Here is a 27,537-nt window from a genome sequence, read left to right on the forward strand (position 1 = left end):
TATTTGTCTCAAATTCTCTCAAGATTCTATAAAATAAACTCATGGTTTTGTTGTTCTCAATATGACCATGTGAGTTTTGAAGTATCTCTAGAAATTTGAGTTTTCAAACTCTATTCAAAATTCAGTTTTGAGTTTGGTTTAGAATAGGAAAAGAAAACCAGAAAAAAATGAAGGGAGAAGCCTCTTCTCCCTCTCCTTGGGCGCAGCCCATCTTCTTTCCCCCTTCCCTTCTCTCTGGCTCGGCCCAATTCGGCAGAGCGTAGCCCAAAGCAGCCCAGCAGAAAACCCAGGGGGTTTTCTGCAAAATCGTCTTCTTCCCCGCAGCTCCAAGCTGCTGCCTGGCAGCAGCCCGGCCGCTCGATGCGCCGGCCGGCCAGGATCGATGCCGCCGCCCCCGGTGGCCTACAAGTACCTCCGCCGGCCGCGCCCTGGAACCCTATCCCCAGTCTCCCCCTTCGACGCTCTCCCGCGCCCTCCCAGAGCTAACCCTAGCTCCACAGAGACGGCCGGCCACCGTCGATTTCGCCGCCGGCGAGCCCTCCCCGGCGTCGCCGACCCCTGCATCGAGCTCGTGGTGAGCTGCTGCTCCCCCTGGTGCCCTCGCCTCGCCCCCTCCCGCTCTCTACCGCCGCCGCGCCGCAACACCTTTCCCGGCCGCCGCTCGCACTCGTCGCCGGCGGTGCTCCGGCGGCCAATAGCCGGCGGCGCCGCCACCAATAGGTTGCCCGCGTCGCCAGGACCATTTCCCCCACTCGCGCGCGCTCGATTACGGCCCGAATCGGCCGATTGCAAATCGACCGGAGCTCCCTGTGAGCCATGGCGCCGCTGACGTCAGCAGCGTGACGTCATTATTTGTTTTTCCTTTTTTTAGTTTTATTTTATGTAATTAATAAGTAATTCATATTAATTCTTTAAATACAAAATAATATGACATGTGGGTCCCCTGGTCAGAATTTTACTAATTTAGGAAATGTTTAGAAAATAATAAAATTATGACATGTGGGTCCAACTTTTATTATTTTTATTTAATTTTCAGAAATTGTTTTAAAATGAATTAAACTTTGGAAATTCATAAGTAATTCATTTTAAATCAGAAAAATATGAAATTATATATCAAAATGATCAGAAAAACATTTCCTAATTGTTTATCCATGTTTCATACATCTTTGAACCAATTAAATATGAGCCTTAGTAGAAACCCTAGTTTGACCCCTCTCATATGTCGGGGTTCGAAGCCGAACCCCTTTAATTTCCATCGATGCACCTAGGGTTACCCAAACCTGTTTAATATGACATGTCATCATATTGTATGTGCATTGCATTATACCATGTCTTGATTGTGCTCTTCCTTTCCGGTATTTGGTTCTTCTCGATAGGGACCGAACGCGAGCCTGAGATCAACGCCACCGAAGAGCAGCATCAGAACAACGAGGGACAAGGCAAGCCCTAACCTGGTTCATATATGGTTTCGAAATGCTTTTACTTCTGGTTCTTACATATTGCATCCGCTTCAAATATGTTTTATCGGCAGTTGTAGTTATCCTATGTGTGCATATTCCATCCTTGTAGCCCAGAGTTCCTGATCCACCGCTCCCAGCAAAACTAGGTTGAGCTTTGTTCGCATCGCTAGAGCCGTATATATGATATGCTTAGCCATGCTTAGCGGTTGAAGTCTGGTCCATCCGGTTGATGAATCAGAGCTACGAATGAACCTAGTTTGACAGGATGACGTGGTAAGATCAGTGATGATGTTAATAAATATGCTAAAGGCTTGGATGGGCCGCCACATGGGGATGTGGTGATTTGACTCGTTCTCGCCGATACTAGGACCTGAGTTCTCGCCTTCGGAACCAAGACTGAGCGTACAGCCACACGGGGCCCATGGGAACCCCTTGGCCCGAACTTACCTAGCTTACCCATGAGTCAATTAGTTTGCGAGTTCCATTTGCCATACGCATGGGGGAAAGGTGGAAAAGGTTTTCAAAGTGCATCATACGGGGCGTGGCTGGGGTGAAGGATGCTTGGAGGCATTGAGCTGGATCCCCTGCGCATAATGACCGGGACCGCCTCGGAGAGTGGCTACCTACGATGACGGAGCTCCCCGGTTAGTTTGACTCATGGAATAGGCGAAGTAAGGGAAAGGTTTTGGTCGACCACCCTCTCGTCGGCACACCAAGGAAGTGTGTTAATCTAGTGGCACTAAGAGTCGGTCGGCGCGTGTGGGTAAAGTTGTACACCCTGCAGGGTAAATCTTTTCGAAAAGCCGTGTCCACGGTTATGGACGACTTGGTGATGGATTCTGTGATCATAGACAACTTGAACCTAATCGTAAAACTTGATGTCAATGTGTGATAAGGATCCCTTCTCAGGGTGTCGATGGGTGATCCTAGGTGATAGGTTCAGTTGATGATGAAGATTCGGTGGATTCAACATGATGAGATTAGAGCTAGAGTTGTTAACGCTCTCTTATCCCCTTTTGAAAATGGTCTGAATAGACGAGCTTCTGCTCCCTCCTGTTTACAAAGGAAAACTGGCTTTCTGCAAAATAAGCTCCACATAAAGCCTCGCATACCCGCTTTGCTACCAGGTTGTACTAAGTCTTGCTGAGTCCTCGTACTCAGCCTTGCATGCTTTGTTTCGAAGGAAGTTCTTCCAACCGATGGTGGCTTCTACCTCGACGTCGACGAGTAGTTCGGAGTTCCTCGGGCGGCAGCACGAGACTTATGGGCTGGGACGTCGCCTTATGTTATGGCCTCTTAGGCCCTTTGCAGTCTTGTTATCTAGATAACATAATTTGCTTTCCGTTGCTTGTTGAATTGTGGTCAGTGACCTCTGCGTGTAATAAATTTGGATCTTAACTCTGCTAAGAGTTGTAATATATTTGCTTTGTGCCGTAAAGTCACTGTTGTGTTACCGATTCTCACCCTGTAGGCCCTAGAGATCTAGGTTAGGCTTATGCCAGATGTGATATCTGGGTTTGTCTAGCCCCGACCTCCGGGGTCGCGACACATTGTGTGGGAGAGAGACACGCTCCGCTGTTGCATATGGACAAATATGTCCTTAGGCTTTACTCATAGTATTCATGGCGAAGGTTGAATCTTCTTCGTTAAATTGTTATATGGTTGGAATCGGAAAATGCTACATGTAGTAATTGGTAAAATGTCTTGGATAATGTGATACTTGGCAAATGTTGTGCTCATGTTTAAGCTCTTGCATCATATACTTTGCACCTATTAATGAAGAAATACATAGAGCATGCTAAAATTTGGTTTGCATAATTGGTCTCTCTAAGGTCTAGATAATTTCTAGTATTGGGTTGAACAACAAGGAAGACAGTGTAGAGTCTTATAATATTTACAATATGTCTTTTATGTGAGTTTTGCTGCACCGGTTCATCCTTGTGTTTGTTTCAAATAACCTTGCTAGCCTAAACCTTGTATCGAGAGGGTTACTTCTCATGCATCCAAAATCCTTGAGCCAACCACTATGCCATTTGTGTCCACCATACCTACCTACTACATGGTATTTCTCCGTCATTCCAAAGTAAATTGCTTGAGTGCTACCTTTAAAATTTCCATTCTTCATCTTTACAATATATAGCTCATGGGACAAATAGCTTAAAAACTATTGTGGTATTGAATATGTACTTATGCACTTTATCTCTTATTAAGTTGCTTGTTGTGCGATAACCATGTTCACAGGGACGCCATCAACTACTCTTTGTTGAATATCATGTGAGTTGCTATGCATGTCCGTCTTGTCTGAAGTAAGGGAGATTTACCGCTAGAATGGTTAGAGCATGCATAATGTTAGAGAAGAACATTGGGACGCTAACTAAAGCCATGATCCATGGTGGAAGTTTCAGTTTTGGACAAATATCCTCAATCTCATATGAGAAAATTAATAATTGTTGAATGCTTATGCATAAAAGAGGAGTCCATTATCTGTTGTCTATGTTGTCCCGGTATGGATGTCTAAGTTGAGAATAATCAAAAGCGAGAAATCCAATGCGATCTTTCTCCTTAGACCTTTGTACAGGCGGCATAGAGGTACCCCTTTGTGACACTAGGTTAAAACATATGTATTGCAATGACAATCCAGGTAATCCGAGCTAATTAGGACAAGGTGCGGGCACTATTAGTATACTATGCATGAGGCTTGCAACTTGTAAGATATAATTTACATGATACATATGCTTTATTACTACCGTTGACAAAATTGTTTCTTGTTTTCAAAACCAAAGCTCTAGCACAAATATAGCAATCAATGCTTCCCTCTGCGAAGGGCCATTCTTTTACTTTTATGTTGAGTCAGTTCACCTATTTCTCTCTACCTCAAGAAGCAAACACTTGTGCGAACTGTGCATTAATTCCTACATACTTGCATATTGCACTTGTTATATTACTTTGCATTGACAACTATCTATGAGATATACATGTTATAAGTTGAAAGCAACCGCTAAAACTTCATCTTCCTTTGTGTTGCTTCAATACCTTTACTTTGAATTATTGCTTTATGAGTTAACTCTTATGCAAGACTTATTGATGCTTGTCTTGAAAGTACTATTCATGAAAAGTCTTTGTTGTATGATTGATTTGTTTACTCATGTCATTACCATTGTTTTGATCGCTGCATTCATTACATATGCTTACAATAGTATGATCAAGGTTATGATGGCATGTCACTCGAGAAATTATCTTTGTTATCGTTTACCTGCTCGGGACGAGCAGAAACTAAGCTTGGGGATGCTGATACGTCTCCGACGTATCGATAATTTCTTATGTTCCATGCCACATTATTGATGATATCTACATGTTTTATGCATACTTTATGTCATATTTATGCATTTTCCGGCACTAACCTATTAACGAGATGCCGAAGAGCCAGTTGCTGTTTTCTGCTGTTTTTGGTTTCAGAAATCCTAGTAAGGAAATATTCTCGGAATTGAACGAAATCAACGCCCAGGGGCCTATTTTCACCGAAGCTTCCAGAAGACCGAAGATGATACGAAGTGGGGCCACGAGGTGGCCACACAGCAGGGCGGCGCGGCCCAGCCCTTGGCCGCGCCGACCTAGCGTGTGGGGCCCTCGTGCGGCCCCCTGACCTATCTCCTCCGCGTACTTATAGCCTTCGTCGCGAAACCCCCAGTACCGAGAGCCACGATACGGAAAACCTTCTAGAGACGCCGCCGCAGCCAATCCCATCTCGGGGGATTCAGGAGATCGCCTCCGGCACCCTGCCGGAGAGGGGAATCATCTCCCGGAGGACTCTTCACCGCCATGGTCGCCTCCGGAGTGATGAGTGAGTAGTTCACCCCCGGACTATGGGTCCATAGCAGTAGCTAGATGGTCGTCTTCTCCTAATTGTGCTTCATTGTCGGGTCTTGTGAGCTGCCTAACATGATCAATATCATCTATCTGTAATGCTATATGTTGTGTTTGTTGGGATCCGATGATTATCAATTTATATCTATGTGTTGTTTATGATCTTGCATGCTCTCCGTTATTAGTAGAGGCTCTGGCCAAGTTTTTACTCTTAACTCCAAGAGGGGGTATTTATGCTCGATAGTGGGTTCATGCCTCCATTAAATCTGGGACAGTGACATAAAGTTCTAAGGTTGTGGATGTGTTGTTGCCACTAGGGATAAAACATCGATGCTATGTCCGAGGATGTAGTTATTGATTACATTACGCACCATACTTAATGCAATTGTCTGTTGTTTGCAACTTAATACTGGAAGGGGTTCGGATGATAACTCGAAGGTGGACTTTTAGGCATAGATGCATGCTGAATAGCGGTCTATATACTTTGTCGTAATGCCCAATTAAATCTCACTATACTCATCATATCATGTATGTGCATGGTCATGCCCTCTCTATTTGTCAATTGCCCAACTGTAATTTGTTCACCCAACATGCTATTTATCTTATGGGAGAGACACCTCTAGTGAACTGTGGACCCCGGTCCATTCTTTTAATCGAATACAATCTACTGCAATACTTGTTCTACTGTTTTCTGCAAACAATCATCATCCACACTATACATCTAATCCTTTGTTATAGCAAGCCGGTGAGATTGACAACCTCACTGTTACGTTGGGGCAAAGTACTTTGGTTGTGTTGTGCAGGTTCCACGTTGGCGCCGGAATCCCTGGTGTTGCGCCGCACTACATCTCGCCGCCATCAACCTTCAACGTGCTTCTTGGCTCCTACTGGTTCGATAAACCTTGGTTTCTTACTGAGGGAAAACTTGCCGCTGTACGCATCACACCTTCCTCTTAGTGTTCCCAACGGACGTGTGCTGTACGCGTATCACAATGCACATACTCTTCTTATGTCATATAGTAAGCATTCCAGATGATAAACAAGGTCTAGACATATTCAAACCAGGCAAATCATGTATCTACTCCCTAATGATCCTAAACTCCGTCTTATGAAGTAAGGCATGAAGAGAAGTGGTTTTGGATTTCAAACATGGAAATTTCCAAAACCTCCCAAAAGCTTCATTTTAGAGTGACTAAGAAGGATCGAGGCTTACATTTTCATTTTCATGTTTTTAACTTGTTTAAATCTTGGTCAAACCTAGCTAGTATTTGACCAAGATTGTAATGGGCATAAAATTCAAAAAAATCAGAAAAATGAAAAACCAAAGCACATAGCCTTCTTATGTCATAAAGTAAGAATTCAAGTTGATAAACAAGGTCTAGACATATTCAAACTAGACAAATCATGTATCTACCCCTAACACTAAACTCTGTCTTACGAAGTCAATCATGAAGAGAAGTGGTTTTGGGTTTCAAACATGGAAATTTCAAGAACCTCCCAAAAGATTCATTTTAGAGTGACTAAGAAGGATCCATGGTTACCTTTTCATTTTCATATTTTAAACTTGTTTAAATCATTGTCAAACCTAGGATTTGACCAAGACTCAAATGGGCATAAAAATTCGGGAAAAAACAAAAAGAATGATAAACCAAAGCACATAGCATTCTTTATGTCGTATAGTAAGGCATTAAAGTTGATAAAAAAGGTCTAGACATATTCAAACCAGAAAATCATGTATATATCAGCCCCTAACCTTAAACTCTGTCTTAATTATGAAGTCAATCATGAAGATAAGTGGTTTTGGGTTTCAAACATGGAAATTTCAAAAACTTCCCAAAAGCTTAATTTTAGAGTGAATAAGAAGGATCCAAGCTTACCTTTTCATTTTCAGGATTTATGCTTGTTTAAAGCTTGGTCAAACATAGGATTTGACCAACACACATATAGTCTTCTTATGTCATATAGTAAGCATTCAAGTTGATAAACAAGCATGCATGTCTAGACATATTCAAACCCGACAAATCATGTATCTACCCCAAACCCTAAACTATGTCTTATGAAGTCAACCATGAAGAGAAGTGCTTTTGGGTTTCAGACATGAAAATTTCAAAAACTTCCCAAAAGCTTAATGTTAGAGGGACTAAGAAGGATCCAACCTTACCTTTTCATTTTCATGTTTTAAATTAACTTTTTTAAATCTTGGTCAAACCTAGCTAGTATTTGACCAAGATTCAAATGGGCATAAAATTCAAAAAAAAAACCAGAAAATGAAAAAATAAAGCACATAGCATTCTTTATGTCGTATAGTAAGGCATTAAAGTTGATAAAAAAAGGTCTAGACATATTCAAACCAGAAAATCATGTATATATCTGCCCCTAACCTTAAACTCTGTCTTAATTATGAAGTCAATCATGAAGATAAGTGGTTTTGGGTTTCAAACATGAAAATTTCAAGAACATCCCAAAAGTCTGCTTCATTTTACGAGTGACTAAGAAGGATCCAGAGCTTACCTTTTCGTTTTCATATTTTAAACTTGTTTAAATCCTGGTCAAACCTAGGATTTGACCAAGATTCAAATGGGCATAAAATTCAAAAAAATTAGAAGAATGAAAAACAAAAGCACATAGTCTTCTTATGTCATATAGTAAGCATTCAAGTTGATAAACAAGGTTTATACACGTGTTCAAACCAGACAAATCATGTATCTACCCCCTAACCATAAACTCGGTCGATCTTATGAAGTCTAGCATGAAGAGAAGTCGTATGGGTTTCAAACATGGAAATTTCAAGAACCTCCCAAAAGCTTCCATTTTAGAGTGACTAGAAAAGATCCAGGCTTGCCTGTTCATTTTCATGTTTTAAAAATGTTTAAATCTTGGTCAAACCTAGCTAGTATTTGACCAAGATTCAAATGGGCATAAAATTCAAAAAAATGAAAAAATAAAAAACTAAAGCACATAGCCTTCTTATGTCATATATATATATATATATATATATATATATATATATATATATATATATATATATATATAGGGTTGCACTATTTTGCAACCGGTGCTCGAATAATATTCCGAGCACCATCCACCCTATATAGGCGCGGGCGGACAGGATCGAGAAAAAAAAACCAGCTTCGTCTACCCACCCGTACGAACCCATCCCCATCCAATCCTCCCCACGCATCCCACCCCGTGCTCCTCGCCGGCCAGTCGGCCGCGCTCCGCGCGCCGCCGCCCCACTATCCGCTCGCCACCACGGCACCACCCCCTCTTCGCACGCGCCTCTCCCCTTCCCCAAGCTCCTCACCCGCGCCTGTCCCCTTCCCCAAGCTCCTCACCCGCCGCCGCACCATCTAGCGCCGCCTGGAACTTCCGCCGCCGCCGCGCGATCCAGCGCCGCCTGTAACCTGCAGTGCCGAGGGTCTGCTTCAACCGGTGTGGGCGAACGACCTTCTTCCTCGCGGGCGACGCAGGCCAAGCCCCCTAATTACCTTGCCTCCCCTGCTCTTTTTGGTCGTTGACCCTGGCCTCTCCTCCCATGAAGCCCCTCCAGCTCATCTCTTTTGTCGCCATGGCTGCTCGTGTCCTGTAACGACCTCGAGGACCGCTGCCCCGCAAGAACCATCCACCCGACGGCCGATGAGGCATGCGAGCTAGGCGATGAATTTTGTTTCCCGCAAATGGTTGTACTTGCCGAGACACGAGGGTTGGACTTCCTTCACGCGTTGTGCCGGCCGGTTGCTCCGAACTTCCATGGCCTACTGGCCTCCCCACAAGTAGCATCATGTAGTTAGTATGCAAGAGAAATTCAGAATGTTGGGCAACTCCTCGGCCGCCATGCGTGTGGAGAATTTTATCCACCGTCGTAATCGGGCGCGGGCAGCCATGAACGGAGCTGCTCTCTTTTCTCCTGCAGAAATCAATTGAGTTCGGCAGTACATGGTGTTGAGATAAGAAGCGCAGGTAATAGACAGTACAGATACACAGCTACAAGCAACACAACAGACAGAACTACACTGATGGAGAGTGCACCCATTCAGTTAACAAGGTGCAGATTTTTTCAGTTTACAAGGTGCAGATTTTTTTTTTTGTAAAAGGTTTCACGATTTTACTGGCAGTATGTGCATCAGCGAGACATGCTCCTATGGTTGTTTTTTGCATAATGATTAGTTGCGAGCGTCCTGAGCAGTTTCCATTGACACTGAAAAATTATTGCAATTTAATTGTGGCTAATTCTCCGGCGCTCTCAGTTCTGGTGACTTCCGCTATCATCGCTCCAGCGCCCTCTTCTGCTCACACTATTTCCCTTCGTTCAGCAGTACAAGCAGGTTCAGGAAAAAGTGTAACCGGCTATAAAGAAAAAGTACAAACGAGATAGTGCTTGGGTAATGCTAGGATTTTATTTTTTCACTGTTCTTCGTGGTCGATGCATTTGCTTTTCTGTAACTTACGAAACAGGACATGTTCTATCATTTATAAAAAGTTGGGAAGTACCTCGCCCGCAGTCCCTCGACGTTAGCGTCCCCTTCCCCGCACCTCAACACCAACAGATATTACTGAAATTTGAGGTTCTTCTAATATTGTCGGACAAGTGAACATCGTTTGATGGAGTTACACTAGTCATATTACGGAAGCAAACATATTGTTCATGATATGCACTTCCTTTAGGTTCAAAGAGCTTCTAATTTCTCTATTCATATTTAAAAAAATCTATATGTGGGCTTGCGGAGACCGAAATGCATGTGTTCTGTGATTGTGAATTTGGTAGAGCAGTTTGGTTTGCCAATCCGTTAAGAACTGATTTTTTACCATGGTTTGTACCCTTCCGCTTTAATTCAGTTCTTGCTGGCTATTTGGCACTCTGAAGTTTCAGTGCATATTGTGTTTGCATTCATTTGATTGGTTTGGAAGTGTCGTAGTGATTTGCTTTTCCATAGAAAAATTTGGACAGTTTTTAGGTCCACCGTGCCGCTGTAGGTAGCGAGGAACACAAACTCTTGGCTGTTGTCAGCTTTGGATGGTGTTGTGGTTTCCAGGCCAGACCTGGTAGCTATAACTTTCTCTTTTCTTGATGTCTGATTGCTTCATGTGATGCAGCTTACAAGCTACAACCCTGTTGTCGATGCAAATGTTGTTGCCCATGGAGCATTCTTCCACAACCCTGAACGGAAAATCGAAGTGTTAATCCAGTATGTATCCTATTTGGTTTCTTTAATTCTTCAGGCTGAAGCACGGGCTGTTTGGCTGGTGGACAAGCTGGGGTTGGCTGGAGTCTCTTTTCTCTCCAACAACATAACGCTTGTTTAGGCGGCCACAAAGAACTGCCGGCGCCGCCATTGAGTAGGCGTAGAACCGCCGACGCTGAACAGGATGGCTATGTTCCTACGAGGAGGAAGGCCAATGCCGCCGTAGCTGTCTCAGTTCAATTTTTGAATGCATGAAGTCTTCTTTTGTTGGGTTCTATTTTGCTTCAGATTATTGATGGAGAATGCGGAGTATCCTTTTCTTAGCTTCAGTTTTGCTCCAAATTTGGTCAGATTGTTGGGTGTAGCTTTGCTTCAGATTAGCGATGTTGTTAGACTGAAAACTATAGTCTAAAAACAGTGAAAACTATAGCCTGTAGCATAATTTCTTTTTGCTTCATATCTAGTCAAAACACCCAAGTATTGGTACCGTTTTGCATCTAGGTACCGTCCAATGCAAACCATGTAAACACCTAAGTCTGAGTCTGAATTTAGTGCAGGCGGCGGATTCTTTCAATCAGTTATGGTCAGGTTTCTGCATGGGATCAGGTACTACTTGGCATGGTGTGGGAAAGTCACTGAATCCCAGTAGCTAAACATTACTTAGCTAGCTAGTGCATAGTCTGCATACACGCGACAAATGTAAGCAATGCCTAATGTGTCAACCCCATTGACTCTAAATTATACACTATATAAAAGCTAAACTGTTTAGCGTGTCCTGATTGATTTTGGTACTGTAGATATGCTATTTATCCTATCGCTGCTCTAATCGTTATGGGTCTGTTTGGTTTATGGCCCCGGCTGACCTTACCAAAAGATTGGTCATGCCAATTATGTGTACATATGTTTGGTTTGTTGCCAATTTTTTGGCAGCCAATGGACTAGTTGGTGTTCCCTTCACAGATTGTAGCCAAAATTTTGGCAAACCCTAGGCGTTGGAATCCTCCGCCAAATATTTGGCTGACCAATTTTGGTAGGGCTGGTGCGGGCACAATCCAAACGCACCCTATGTGACGCGTGGGTATTTTTTTTTCTCTTGGCTCATTGCTTCGGTCAATCAGATCTATTATAATTTTTTTTTCACCGGAGGGATTACCGGTAACCGGTTCCTACGTTTTTTCTCTAGATGGCTTCCGGTGATTACGGGTGCGTTTGGATTGTGCCCGCACCAGCCCTACCAAAATTGGTCAGCCAAATATTTGGCGGAGGATTCCAACGCCCAGGGTTTGCCAAAATTTTGGCTACAATCTGTGAAGGGAACACCAACTAGTCCATTGGCTGCCAAAAAATTGGCAACAAACCAAACATATGTACAGATAATTGGTATGACCAATCTTTTGGTAAGGTCAGCCGGGGCCATAAACCAAACAGACCCTACGATCCCTGCCGTTTTGAGCAGTGGGTTGTTCGGTGCCGTCACAGGTTTGGGGTTGGGCCCTCCTTCCACGTCTATATGGAAATTTCTGGAGACTCCATCCTCTAATTCTCAAATCCGTGCGTATCATCCTTTCCAAACTGCTGCAGCGGCGCTCTGTGCTCCGGCTTCCCTGTTTCTCACCGGCCCAGCAGACACAAGCAGACGAGGGACCCTCCGTCGCCTCAGCCCGGCACCCTAGCTCTCTCTCCTTGGCTAGTGGTGCCTACCAGGGCAAGCACCAACGCGGCTGACGGCGCAGGTGGAGGAGCTCAACGCCGTTCTCTCCTCCAGAGATGGCTGGCGGGATGGAGGAGGCCTAGGATCCTCCTCCCTCTCTCAAGGTGACACGTTAATGGGAGGAGCCGACCTAGCCATCTACCCCTTGATGCCCCGTCTCTGGTGAGCTCTCTCTCTCTCTCTCTCTTGGCGGACGATGAACTGGTCGAGAGTTAGTTCGACCAGTGGATGAGCTCCATGAGCGGTAGTACGGCGGCTGCACGTCACTGCGCTAGATTCCTCCCCATTCCAAGGCCGGCGTCTTCTCTCCCTGATTGTCGCTGCCCTGCTCAAGCTCTTCCCTCTCTGATCCCCTTTTCTCGGAGGGTGATTGACGATTGTCTGCGAACAAAAATCAAAAGAAGCGTGCTGGTGGTGCAAATTCCAATCAGCACAGATGTGGTGTGATCGTCCAACAAGAACACGAGCTGATATGGTGTTCTCAAGGTATTCACCGTGGTTTTTGTAGTACAGTTTTTTTAATGAAATGCTTGCAAAATAGTTGCGACTTTCTTTTACTAATAGTTTTTACATACCTGCAAGAAAATTTGTGTTCGAGCAGTTTATTTTGGAGAATGATATGATTAAAGTAAATACTAAATACTACACATCATATCTCTTTTTCATCTATTCCAGGAGCATAAATATCTTTCGGAAATGTACATGGATAGGAAAAATAAGTTAAGCAGTATGATATGCTTCTTATTTGTTCGAAAAAAAGAGATGTTTCTTATTTGTTCTACTTTTTGTGGTCTCCTGATTTGTTTCTGATTCTTTTCATCTTTTGTATTTCTTTCAGGTTTGCATGTGAACTGTTCAATTGTTCCTGGACCTTTCTCTTTAATCAATGGGCAGGGTTCATCTCGTTGGTTGGCCTTTGATGGGTAATAATCCTCCACAGTATCTGCAAAGTCAGAGCTCTTGGGTTCACTCTGAAAATTTTACCGCTACAGATGTAGACGAATGCTGTTGTGGGGCAAGCATTATCTCCATACGGTGCACTTGAATATATTGATCAAGAAACAAGGGCAATGGACAATCCATCTGATTTTACATGCATTGTGTGTTCGAAACGTTATACACTATACTAATAATACCAATCTCAGGTAAGATTGGTATTAGAGTTCCTGACACTAGCTTATTAGAATGCTCATCTGTATCACATATACAACTACTTCTTTGTTCCTCAATAAGTTTTTTTTTTTTGGATAAGGCTGAATAAGCATGTGTGTTCTTCATCCTTTTTTGGATATGCTTTTCAGTTTGGAGTTGGTAATTAAGAAGTTAGCAGTTGATTAAATTAATAACCAGGAAGTTGCCCTCTGCTTCTCAGATAAAATCACTATTTATAATGGTGCAGATCTACTTCAAGTGTACACTGTTCTAGAGCAAGGAAAGTGTGCTGGATGATTCACCTTTGTATGGATAGAGATACACAAAGAAGTTGTTTTTGATATGTTTATGTGTTCTAATACAGACAATATGTCTCTAAGCTTCCTTAGAGAAAGTTCTTTCTGAGTACGTTATTCAGACATTGTGCTTTTGGCAGGTAATAGTTGCTGCTTGCCATTGGCTCTGGTTTTGGCACCTCCTTGCGCTGAGAGCGGCATCGCTCGCTCCTGCTGGGAGCATTGCGCCATCTTCTGGTTTCTGGGCATGGCAGAGTGGCGACATTTCTCTCAATCATGATGCAGGAATAACAGTACAAACTTCATGGCTTCTTTCAGTGTTAATTTTATTTATGTATACTGTTTCAAGCTCTTTTCAGATGATTTTCAGTTGAGTATATGGTTCTGACATTTTTAAGTGATTGATTCTTATTTTGTAGCTTTCATCTTCAAGCCATGAATTTTGATTACTGTATCGGTAGCGATGTGTTCTTATGAAAGTTTATTGCATAACAAATTCAAAGTAATATAGACATGGTACTCCATTGTATGCCTTTTGTTTCATATGTTCCCCTCCTAGATTGGTTGTTAGATATATATTCCCAATAAACTGAAGGCATGAGGTCATGTTATTTCTTGAATTTTTAGTTTCCAACTTTTTTTGGCTATACAACAAGAGTCAAGCTTGAATTTTGGCACATAATATACTCTTTTTGTTCACTTTTGGTGCTTACTCAGATAGCGAATCACCTGAAGCTCACTCAAGAATTAGAGATAAGAGATGGCAACATTCAAGATCTTGTGGGGAGTTTGACCAAGAAGCTTCCGGCTGCTCTTTTGACTATCTAGGCTAAAGATGATGCAGCAAGTTTTCTTTTCCTGTATGAATTGTAAGTTATTCCACTTACAGCAGTTTAGATTCTTTGCAAAGAATAAATTTTGCATGGCGAAAGATGATACGTTGCTGCTACATTTTTTTGCAGACTCTTTTGGCAAAGTTGCAATGATATAAACAAGAATTTTACTTATTATATTGTCGTATTTACCTTTTGCCTCAACGAGTGTGACCAGCACCACGCGGCGTACAAAAGATGAAAAAGATGAGGAAATATCTGAAATTAGAAAGATAGTATATCAAGAGATAGGTTTCTGTTTGTGACAACATGAACATCCTGTTTTTCTACTTCAGGTACATATACATTCGGACCTCAAGTGTAAGATACACATATGTTACTTTTAATTATTTGTCTTCTCTCTGTTCTAATAAATTGTTTTTCTCTAAAACACTTGCACTTCGACCAGCTGAGGCGATTACCATTAGTGTACTGTTTGTTCCAATGCGAATGTTTTTTCTTGGCACTACAAGTATGTATGTTCTGATTCTGTGTGGAATCTATGGCTTTCTTAATTAATCATCTTCTCTGTATATTGATGCTCTGCCTATTTTTTACAACACTTGCCATTTGATCAGTCGAAGGGCTACTGTTAGTGCTTCACTTAAATAATATGTACCACTTTTGTGTATGGAAAGGAGTCAGGTACTAGCGGATAATGGAGGAAACTAGGGAAGCTGTGGTCAGGGAGTAAGGTAGAGTGCAAGGATGTGTCTTCTGAATCCACTAAGATTTGTTAATTGCATGGACCATATCTTCAGACAATATGAATTCTTTATACCATGTTAACAAGTATCAAAATTCTAAATTTTCCATATACTGACGAAGCTTATGCATGAGTGGGAGCTCCCAACAAAGCATGCCCTACGTTTTGGGCATGCAATCTGGAAGGAGCACTGAAAAAAGACTAATAAAGTTGATAAACCATGGTGCTTGGGAAATGGCGTTTCTTTGTGTGAGTATTTGTTCTCTGGAACTCTTGCATTATTTGATACATGTACACTTTTTGTTCAGTTGATTAATTATTTCTTTAATTGCTCTTTTGATCTAGGATCCACTCTCTATTGAAAGAATGAAGTTTGTTGGTCCTTTTTATGCTCGAGTTTTTCATGCCAGAAAGTTTAGGTGCCTTGCTCTGAAGTATTGTATTGTTCTATCTGTGTTTGCTTATCAAATTGCCGTTGCACTGCTCTATTTTATGTACTCGATTTAGATGGAAAAGCCATATAGTAGGAAGCAGTCCATAAATAAAATATCAAAGTCTGTTGTTCCTATTTTCTATTTTTATAAGGCTTTTTTTATTGTTCCAGGGGGGTTACTTTACAGTAGCAGTTCTTTAATTTTGACTCAAATCTGCGCAGAACAACTAAACGGCTATTAACAGTGTACAAGAATACAGTTCTTATGAATTCCAACATATATTATGTCACATTAACCACACAGGGAGGAACATACCAGGAACTGTCAGCTCAATCTGCACTTGCTCAAGTCCTATCGAGTGCTTCTATGTACTGGCGTACTGCTCCATGCTGAGACCTCCCCCCTAAATTTTTCTGTCGTTTCACTCGAGCACACCTCCTAGCTCCCACATCTCATCCCCTTTCTCCATCTGCCGCTCACACAGTGAAAGAATCCTGCCGCTGAAGCAGAAAGAGCAGTACTATTAGAGGACAAACAACCAGATGCATGCGTGTAGGAGGAGTACCATTAGAGGACATCAAGAGAAGCAGCAACGGAGTAGCGGCGCCGGCAGCGAAAAGTAGATGTGCCATCCTGCACAGCCCCTTGAATCAACCTCCGGCCTCCCCATTGCCCCGCTTCGCTCCAATTTGCCACTACCCCCATCTCTTTGTTGCCCCTCCTCCTGGGCGACCGCGCCGTCCAGACGCAGATTCTCCCCACACGCATCGGAGCCCCTCCGACATGGCGATACCCACTGCTATGCCTCGCCGCTCTCTCCATGTGGCATTCAATGTAGAAATATAGAACCAGAGCTCCACAACTTACCATTAACTAACGATAGAAAAAGAAGCCACCGCCCACAGTTATCTTCCACCTGGCAACTAACAACAGAGCCGGCCTCAGGACAAAAATATTCCGGTGTCCCATTTCCAATAATCTTTGCTACTCCGTTGCAATGAACAGAGTTTTTATATTATTTTAAAAGTTAAATCATGTCAAACGTGACCAAGATAAACAAGCAAATATTCTCTTTCTATTAAATAAGTAAACAATTTATTTTTTAGGTACGCACACAACACAACCTGCACCATCTGATCGGCTCTGATCAATGAAATATAATTGTCATGATAGATCTAATCTAGCGTTAACTGTGCGCTTAGCAAATTACTAAGCGGAACACACTCTGGCGGAAAGGAAGTTCCACGCATTTGCAACTCATAATCGTGCAATCTCATATGAAAAAAGTAAAGAAAAATCCCAAGCAATCGATATGTTCTCCTTGGATGATGTCACCGCCTTCCGAGCCGTCGGCGCCCCACAGCCAAGTGCTGAAATACGTCAACGTTCTCTGAACAGCTCGACCAAAGCATGTACTCATACCTCTCGAGCAACTCCTAGATGGTGGCACAACTAAGCGCCAATGACTAGACGAATCAACGATTGTCCAACCACCTCAATTTGGTCTATGGCTCTCCACAATCGTGTTGGATGGCCCTCTCCTCTAATTCTAACACGGACGTCATTCTATTTTACTAGATCGGTGAGCGACCGAGTTTCTTCCATCTTAAAATATTAGTATTATAAGCTAATTATATGTACTAGGAGTACTATGTTTCGACTCCACAGGCGCGGCGTGCCGCGGCGCCACTGCCTCCTAGTTATAATATAGCGACTCTGCTATTGTTGCTGCTCTCAGCCTTTGTCTTTTAGAAGTACTGCTAGGGCTCTACTACAACGACTAATAGCTTGTACTGCTAGGAGAAGAAGGTTATACTGCCGTATTGGTGTACGTCCAGTGGTGGTTTTCGCCTTTTTGTTGACACACAATATCGTGTACTGCTCGAGACAAAAATGTTGTAGTGATGGAGATTAAAAAGTGTACTGTCCCATTGAACATTTTCTCCAACAGAATTGAACACATTATTATTTTGTTTCAATTTACTTGATTACATAACTGTTTAATTTTTAGTTGATGATTTGACATATTACATTTTCACCACCAAAAGAAGTAGAAGATAAGAAAATGAAGTGCATATGCATAAGAGAAAATTCCTAAGTACAAACCTTCTCCGATACACCTTCTCCGACTTCACGAAGTGCAATAATATTGTATAAATCAGTACACACCTTTTATTTGCTAAGTACAAGCCCTTGGAGCTGCCTCGATTCCTAATTTTTTTGTAATCATCTCTTTTGCGGTATTATTTGAATAGAAATGGGAAGTGTAGGTTCTCGGTTTGCGGAAGTACAAGAGGCTGTAGGTGCTTCAAAAATAGTCGTTGCAAGCCCGATGCCACTATCTCAGATCCACTAGTGAAGATAGGAAATGCGAACTAATCATTGTAGTCTGGGCAGTACAGATTGATTCGAAAAAGGTGCATATTGATTCGGATGAGAAGTGCATTTGGAAAATAAAAACGGAAGCACATATGAAGAGTAGTTGATGCCAGCAGAGAAATACAATCATATAGTAGTGAGAGCTGCAAGTTTTTTATTTATTTTAGAAGTGCAACATTTTCTAAATCTGAGTGTTTAATTTTTGGGGAGGGCATGGGGTATTGTATGTAAAACATTCGACGTCATATAACTTCCTAAAAAATGCACGGGAAGTGCTAAGAAGTACACACAAGATTTGTTGGGAAGTATAGGACTTTGATTTCTGAAGTGAAATTGGACGAATACGCAATAACGGCATGAAAGAATTAAACCTACGAGAAATACAAGAAAAAGAAAAATACACCAAAACAATTGTCAAGCTGGACGTACAAGTAGTAATGTCATGAAGTACATATGTCAAGTTTGAAAGTGAAAAAAATCCCGTGAAATGCAATAAATAAATAAAATCATATGTAAAAAATTAATTCGCTATGGGAAAAAATCAATTCATCCGTCTAGCAGCATGGTGTCGCGTCGACTGTCCCAGCGCCGACCCAACCCATCGTCAATGCACCGTCAACATTTGGAAGTTCAAAACTACGATCTTGAGATGTACAATTCAGTTAAGAGAAAATAAGAAAAGGTAATTAAAATGTCTCGTCGGGAAGTGCACACATCAGCACAGGGAAGTACACAAAGTCTGGTTTAGAAAGTACATGTCTTCTCCTCCTGTAATTTCATAGTACATATAAAATAGTAAAATATAATTTTCCTGAAGTACATAAGTCAAACATTGGGAAGTGCGCTTAATTAGTTTTGGTAAATACATGATCAGCCTTGTAGCACATGAAAAGTAATAAAGATCATCCATTTTTTACCTCATGAGAAGTACAAGTGGTGACCATGGGAAGTACAAAACATCAGTTTTGGAAGTGCAAAACAAAATAATCCCGTCATCCGTGAGGAAGTTCGAATAATCGACGATGAGAAGTACAACCATTTGACACTAGCAGTACATGCACTTACTACAGGAAGTACAAGAAACCCAACAAAATAAAAACATAGAAAAAACAAAATAATCGCATCAACATTGAGGAAGTTCAAATACTTGACGACGAGAAGCACAACCATTTTACATGAGAAGTACACCCACTTAATATGGAAAGTACAAGAAAACCGATAAAATCCAAATGTAGAAAAAATAAAATAATCCCGTCATCCGCGAGGAAATTCAAATACTTAATGCTGAGAAGTACAACCATTCGACATGAGCAGTACATGCACTTACTATAGTAAGTATAAGAAAACCGACAAAACAAAAATGTAGAAAAATCAAAATAATTACATCCCCGGTAAGGAAATTCAAATACTTAATGATGCGAAGTACAACCAATTGACACGAGCAGGACGCCCACTTAATATAGAAAGTACGAGAAACCCGACAAAATCCAAATATATAAAAAATAAAATAATCCCATCATCCATGAGGAACTTCAAATACTTAACGCTGAGAAGTACAAACATTCGATAGGAGCAGTACAACCAATTAATATCGGAAGTACAAGAAAACCAACAAACCCAAATGTACAAAAAACAAAAATAATCCCGTCATCCGGGAGGAAGTTCAAATACTTGACGTTGAGAAGTAAAACCATTCAACGCGAGTAGTACACCAACTGAATATTGGAAGTACAGGAAAACCGACCAAATCCAAATGTACAAAAACAAAAAAAATCCAATCATCTTTGGGAGGTACAATAAGTGATTCCAAAATGTACAAGCGTTGAATACAAGAAGTACAGATGGTAACTACGAGAAGTACAAAGTGTTCAAATAAAACTTTATCGGTTTTCGTAAACAATTTCGTGAAGCAGCACCGAGAAGTACAACCGAATTGATGTGGAGAAGTACAACCATTCAACATGAGCAGTATACCCACTGAATATAGGAAGTGGAAGAAGACCGACAAAATCCAAATGTACAAAAAACAATAATAATCCCATCACCTGTGAGGAAGTTCATATACTTAACAATGAGAAGTACAACAATTCGACACAAGCAATACACCCACTTAATATAGGAAGGCGACAAAGTACAAATGTAGAAAAAACAAAATAATCCCGTCATCTGCGATGAAGTACGAGCAGTGATTCCGAGAAATACAGGCGAAGGCAACAAGAAGTACAAACGGTAATTACATGAATTAAAAGTGTTCAATGAAATTACTCCCACATAAGTTCACATAGCAAAAAAACAACAATAATCCCAGCACCCATAAGGAAGTTCATATACTTGACAATGAGAAGTACAACCATTTTATACGAGCAATACACCCACTTAATATAGGAAGTACAAGAAAACAGACAAAAAACAAATGTAGAAAAAATAAAATAATCCCGTCATTTGAGGAGAAGTTCAAATGCTTGACGGTAAGAAGTACAACCATTCGAGCACAAGTACACCCACTTAATATAGAAAGTACAAAAAACAAAATAATCCCGTCATTCATGAGGAAGTTGAAATATTTGATGATGAGAAGTACAACCATACAACATGAGCAGTACAACCTTTATTGTAAGAAGTACAAGAAAACTGACAAATTTCAAATGTAAAAAAGTAAAACAATCCCGTCATACGCGAGGAAGTTCAAATACTTGACAATGAGAAGTACAACCATTTGACACGAGCAGTACAACCACTTATTGTAGGAAGTACAAGAAAACCAAAAAAACCAGAATGTACAAAAAAATAAAATAATCTCATCATCCGCGAGGAAGTTCAAATACTTGACGGCGAGAAGTACAACCATTGGACACGGGCAGTACAACCACTTATTATAGGAAGTACAAGAAAACCGATAACAATCCAAATATACAAAAAAACAAAATAATCTCGTTATTCGCGAAGAAGTTCAAAGACTTCAAGTTGAGAAGTACAACCATTCGACACAAGAAGTACACAAACTTAATATAGGAAGTACAAAAAGCCGACAAAATACAAATACACAAAAAACAAAAAAATCCCCTCATCCGCGGGAAGTACAATCAGTGATTCCGAGAAGTACGAGTGGTGATTGCAGGAAGGACAAGCGGTAACTACGGGAAGTAGAAAGTGTTTAGATAAAAATTTATTAATTTTTCTGAACGGTTTCGTGGAACGCACCAAGAAGTAGAACCGCGTTGCCCGAGAAGTACAAGCACATGTCGAGAGAAGTTCAATGCTCTGTTTTTGCGAGGCGAAAATCTATTGTGCAAATCTCATTGTTTTGATCACCAACCACCTCAACCATTGCCACCCAAAGGTTTATCTGATAGATTAGGAGTCTAATTTCATTACCTACAACATTTCACAACAAATAAAGAGATCTAATGCATCAAATTCAAGTCATTATCTCGCAAAGTATACCAGAAACATGATTTCAAAACTTCTAAAATTAATTTTAAACCATTTAGATCTGGCAAAAATGATATATTTGAAAAAGATGCGCCTTTTTTACACCTTTCCAACCGTATATCATTTGCATTGCTTAAATATACCGCATAGAAATCGCGGGGAAAATCATTCGGTTCCCGTCTCATAAAACGGGCGGACAGTAATTCGAGTTATTCTCTTAAACTATAAGGAATTAGAGAAAATAATTGGAATATGAAAGTTGCGCCTAGTCTGTAGCTTTCCAACGCCATATCATTTGCATCATTCCGACATACGGTTGAAACAAATCGTCCAAATTACTGCCCGCTTGTTTTTTGAGTACGTCCGAATTTCGGTATTTTCAAAATTGTTCAAAAACTGTGAGGATTTTGAAAAAAACGTAAAACATGAAAAAGTTGCGCAATTTCATTATCTTTCCAACGGTATATCATTTGCATAGTTTCGATAAGCGGTTCGAAAATCGAACTAAAAGTTCGTTTTCTGGCCATATAGAAGCGTTTTCGTATTTTCAAAATTAAATTTAAACTGTGCAAAATCTGTGAAAAGTGTGAACATGAAAAAGTTGCGGTTTTTCATTATCTATCCAACGGTATATCATTTGCATAGTTCCGACAAATGGTTGAAAAACTCGTGGTATAATCAGTACCTCTAAAGAAAACGGGAAGTTCAGGTAAGTTCGACAGAAAGTTGAACCCTGTTATCCGGAAAGTGCAACCTTGTGTCCAGGTAAGTACAAGTCGGTGCTCAGAATATTATTCTGCAACCGGTTGCAGAATAGTGCTGGTATAGGGTTGCACTATTTTGCAACCGGTGCTCAGAATATTATTCTGAGCACCATCCACCCTATATAGGCGCGGGCGGACAGGATCGAGAAAAAAAAACCAGCTTCGTCTACCCACCCGTACGAACCCATCCCCATCCAATCCTCCCCACGCATCTGTTATCACCAGAATTTGACCAAGTCAGAGGTGGGCCGCGATCAAGATGGACTTGAAGATTATTATTAAAGATTATATGTGAATCGGCCTTGTATATCAAATTTGGGCTAGTTTGCCCTTGTATCTGTAACATAGTAGGATACGTGTCGATATAGTTAGAGTTGGGCCCGTGCCCGGTTGGGACTGTTCCCACGATTAGAAAGTCCGCTGGGACTATAAATATGTATCTAGGGTTTATGGAATAAACAACAACACAACGTTCACCCCAAAAACAAACCAATCTCGGCGCATCGCCAACTCCTTCGTCTCGAGGGTTTCAATCGGGTAAGCGACATGCTGCCTAGATCGCATCTTGCGATCTAGGCAGCACAAGCCCACGTTGTTCATGCGTTGCCCGTATCGAAGCGTCTTTGATGGCGGGCAACGTAGTTATCATAGATGTGTTAGGGTTAGCATTGTTCTTCGTATAAACATGCTTACGTAGTGCAACCCTTGCATATCTAGCCGTCCTCACGCCTATCTCAAGCGTGGGGGCGGCACCCTGCTTGTTCATCGTTTAGTAGATCTGATCCGTTACGATTGCTCCTTGCTCTGCAAGGATTAGTTTAATATCCGCAATAGTTAGGCCTTACAAAGGGGGGGAGGATCCAGTGGCATGTAGGGTGGCGTTCGCAAGTCCTAAACAGGATGTTCCGCGGATCAACATCATTGTTGGTTCTTTGGCCTTGTTTAGGATCGGCTTATGAGCACCGTGCGTGGCCGCGAGGCCCAACTCTGGAGTAGGATGATCCGATTATGCGGTGAAAACCCTAAATCGTCGTAGATCTCATTAGCTTTATCTTGATCAAGCAGGATCACCAAGTATTCGTGCACCCCGTACGGATCATGGGTGGATCGGCTCTTTGAGCCGATTCACGGGATAACCCGAGAGCCGATCGAGGCTCGTATTTAATGTTTACGTGTATGCCATGCGAGGAACTAAGCGAGGCATCCCCATCACCTTCCCGACCAGGTATAGGTCGGGTGGCACGCCCTTGCACTTCGCATCGCCGCGTGTGACCGGAAGAGCATTGCGGGCCGTCGCTCGGAGGGGTCTCAGCCAGCCGCAGCTCTAGGCTCTTCCCGGCTCTACGGTGTTGACAGGCCGCTGCCCGCCGGTGGGTTTTGGCGATCAACACATTCTGGCACGCCCGGTGGGACCATCATCTACGTCAGCCACATCGCCATCTACATCTGAGATGGCGACGGACGGCACGCCAGTCACCTACGAGGAGCTGCCTGACGAGCTCAAAAAGAGATATGACGAGATCAAGGTCACCCTCGAAGCCGACCTCATCGGCTCTTTTCAGAGGACCCGTTCCCATGGCATCAGATGGAAGGGATTCTCACCACAAGATGCACTCGATGGGATCGACCTCTCTGCCCCGTCGGAGGAACGCACCAGGGGCCTGCGGCAGGAGATCAACTACTTGGTGGCTCACTCGCTATTCCGCCACTCTGAAAACTTGGTCAACACGTTGGAGCGTGTCGCTCTGCGCGTGATCCAGGAAATCATGAGCCACCAGTACTCGCCGTCAGGACCAGCTCTCGGGACGCATCAAGGAGAGTTGCCACTCCAGTCCCGTCCGCCGCTGCCATATGCGTTGGCAGCGCCAGCTGAAGTGCCGGCTGCACCGGCATTCGTCGTCTACAAGATTGGTGGTGACCCTAGCGACTACCAGTTCTTGGCTGAGGCGCCCAAGGAGATCCCTTAAGGATACGCGTGCACGTATGTGCCAGACTGTGGCAACTGGGCTCTCTCAAACCAGGCCACGACGTCAGGGACTCCGGCGAAGACAGGAGGAACGTCAGCGACAGAGCTTGAGAAGCAGACGTGGCTAACAAAATACGCCACCCCGACGAACCTCCAGAGCGCAGCTCCTGCAGTTGGCTCAGAATCAGAAAAGCAAGCGTGGCTGGCTAAGTACGCCACTCCGGCGAATCTTCAGAGTTCCACTCCTACAGCCAGCACCGTGGATCAAATCAGCACGATCCTGAGGGACCAGTTCGGCATGGTGCCGAAAAGAAGGACGATCGGCTATTCCAAGCCGTATCCCGACGACTACGAATTGGTCCCACTACCACCTAAGTATCGGCTCCCTGATTTCTCCAAATTCAGCGGAACGGATGGCTCTAGCTCCATCGAGCATGTAAGCCGATACTTGGCACGGCTTGGAACGGCGTCGGTGTCGGATCCACTACGCGTGAGGTACTTCTCACGGTCCCTCACGGGATCGGCTTTCGGGTGGTACACCTCGTTGCCACCGAACTCGATCCGGACTTGGAAGCGGTTGGAAGAACAGTTCCACATGCGGTATCACTCGGACGCTGCCGAGTCCGGCCTTGCCGATCTAGCACAAGTACGTCGAAGCGTGGAGAAACCGTAGCGAGAATACATCCGAGCGCTTCGGAAATGCGAGGAACCGATGTTATTCGGTTCGTGTAACCAAAAAGGAAGCGAGTCGAGTTGGCGGCGGCGGGCCTTGCTTCACGGATCAAGGACATGGCCTCCCAAGCGAGATTATCCCTCGGCGGCGCACATGGTTCGGAGACTATCGGCATATGAACAGCGCCACCCGGACCTGTACCAAGACAAGTTCAAGCGTGCGGTAGTCCTGGTCGATGCGAGAGGAAGACGAAGTTCCTGCGGGAGACCAAGAAGTAGCGAGTGGCTGAGTGGACCCGGGGAGGAGCCCCGTGTCCTGCAAATGGGTAAAGCCACCAGGGCCGCCCAGGGGATTTGATTTTGACGTGACCAAGACTGAACAAATCTTCGACCTCCTGCTCAAGGAGAAACAGTTGACGATTCCTGAAGGTCTCAAGTTCCCCACGGCGCAAGAGCTGAACGGAAAGCCGTACTGCAAGTACCACAACTCGCTCTCCCATGCCACCAACGACTGCAGGGTGTGGCGTCAGCACATCCAAGCGGCGATAGAGAAGGGGCGGCTAATTTTCAACCAGTACGCCATGAAGGTCGACACCCAACCCTTCCCCGCCGTTAACATGGTGGAAGTCACCTACCCTGAGGGTTGCCAGCCAGGTCCCTCGTTCAGCATCAACATGGTAGGACCTGGGAGCCACTCTGGCAAGGATGGAGATGAGGGCAGCTGCTCTCACAGCAAGGACACAGAAGAGGCCGCTCCACGCGATCGGCTCCATCATGATGGCAAGCGCTACGTCACAGAAGGAGAGGTGAAGAATATAAGATACCAACGACCTCTCTCTGATCACCTCCTCAACAAATATGTGAGTCAGTACGACCAACGCCGACGGTCCAACTATGATGATGAAGGAGATCGTCTGGCTAGAGAAGCCAGAAGACATCGTCAGCATGATCGCGATGAGGAGGAGCACGAGCGCCGTGCCACGGACAAGGCAAGGGAGCAAGATGACAACGCCAGACACTGGGATTGCCCTTTCTTCAGACACTGCTGGGATTCAGGAATGAGCCGATTGCCCACAATCGGCAATTGCCCAGAATGTAACAAGAAGAAGAAGGAGGCAGCCAACGTGTCTGTGTTCGAGCGTTTAGGGCCTCTCCCGCCACAGAGCAAACGTGCTGAGTCCCCTCGATGGGCAGATCTTGAAGATTCCGAGGACGAGGGACTAGAAGAAGAAGAAGACAGGTACCACCGTCCAAGGTGGTGCCCTGACGGACTCAGCCGTTCACAAAAACGCAGGGTTCAGCGGTTACGCGGCCTGGAGGAAGCCGAAAGGTTATACCTGCATACGCTAAGGAAGGCACGACCTGATCTGGCTGCAAAAGTTCAGCGAACCCTGGACGAAGAGGGTCGTCCACGGAAAATGGAGTGGCGTCCCAAGCAAAGGAAAGCCGACGGCGAAGCATCGGCTGGTACAAACATGGTGCTCGTCCTTCCAACAGAGCTGAGGGCTCCACGATTATACGATGCACTCAAGGTGGACGACAGCAGGCGCATCAAGTCAGAGGTTGGGTTGGTTTTATCCAGCCTGACCGAGTAGCAAGGTTAAACCAATGAGCAAACAAAGCGAGGCTGATCCTTGGGATCGGCCCCAAAATCTATGAAGGGACATTACAGAACCTTCACTGAGCGCTTCAATCGATATGGAGGCCGATTCCGGCAATCGGCCAAAATTATCTTCACCACATGTTCTGTTTGTGTTCGTCCTTGGTCCTATCAGGAGCCGACGCGCAAGTTACAGAGCCGATATCTGCCGTTCCCTGACAGATTCGGCTCGGGGGGCACCTAATCAGATGGGCATGTGCAGTAAACATGTGTGCAGTAAAATACTGGGGGCCGATATGAAAAAAATCGGCCAATAACAAATTTTTTTAACAAAGCCGATGCCTGGCCATCGACTCTAGTATAGTTACACAAGACCAAGACCTACTGGCTATGTGCTCAAGGCTCACGTTTTCGCCAGGATGGTTTTCAGTTTGGTGTTTCATCTACGACGTCGGCGTTCAGTGGAAGGAAGCTGATCAATGACATGTGCATCCACGCCGGTTTTCTCGCCTTGATTAAGGCTCGGGGGGAAGCTCGCCCTAAAAACATCTTTGCACTGAGGAGCCGATTTGGTCAGAATCGGCTGGTTCTGCATTCTAACTGGGAGACCAGTGGCAGCTCGCCCTGAAAGTTCTTGGCCTTGGGAACCCAATTTGGTCGAAATCGGCTGGTTCTACATCACAATTACCCTGAAGAATGGTGCTGTTGTTACAGGAGTACCAGTCTCAGCTTCCAAGCCGATTCAGCGACAGTCCCAGGTTTTGTCTTGGAGTTTGTCGTCAGGGACCAATGCGTTGCCGACAGTTTTTGAGCTTTGGTTAAGCTAACAGCCGACGGAGTCAGAAGAGGTATATCGACTTTCGAAGGAAGGAAGGTAATCGGCTTTTGGTGCATCCTTTCTGACATCCTCGCCTCAGTAAGGCTCGGGGGGCAGCAGGCTTGGTGGATGCTCTATCCAGAGCCGATGGGGGCGCCATCGGCTAGACCTTCGTGGCAACATTCTTCACAAAATGATGAGCGTTCGAGGTCTACTTTGCCCACCAGAT

Source organism: Lolium rigidum, chromosome 4 (genome assembly GCF_022539505.1).
Source record: "Lolium rigidum isolate FL_2022 chromosome 4, APGP_CSIRO_Lrig_0.1, whole genome shotgun sequence".
Lineage (NCBI taxonomy): Eukaryota > Viridiplantae > Streptophyta > Magnoliopsida > Poales > Poaceae > Lolium > Lolium rigidum.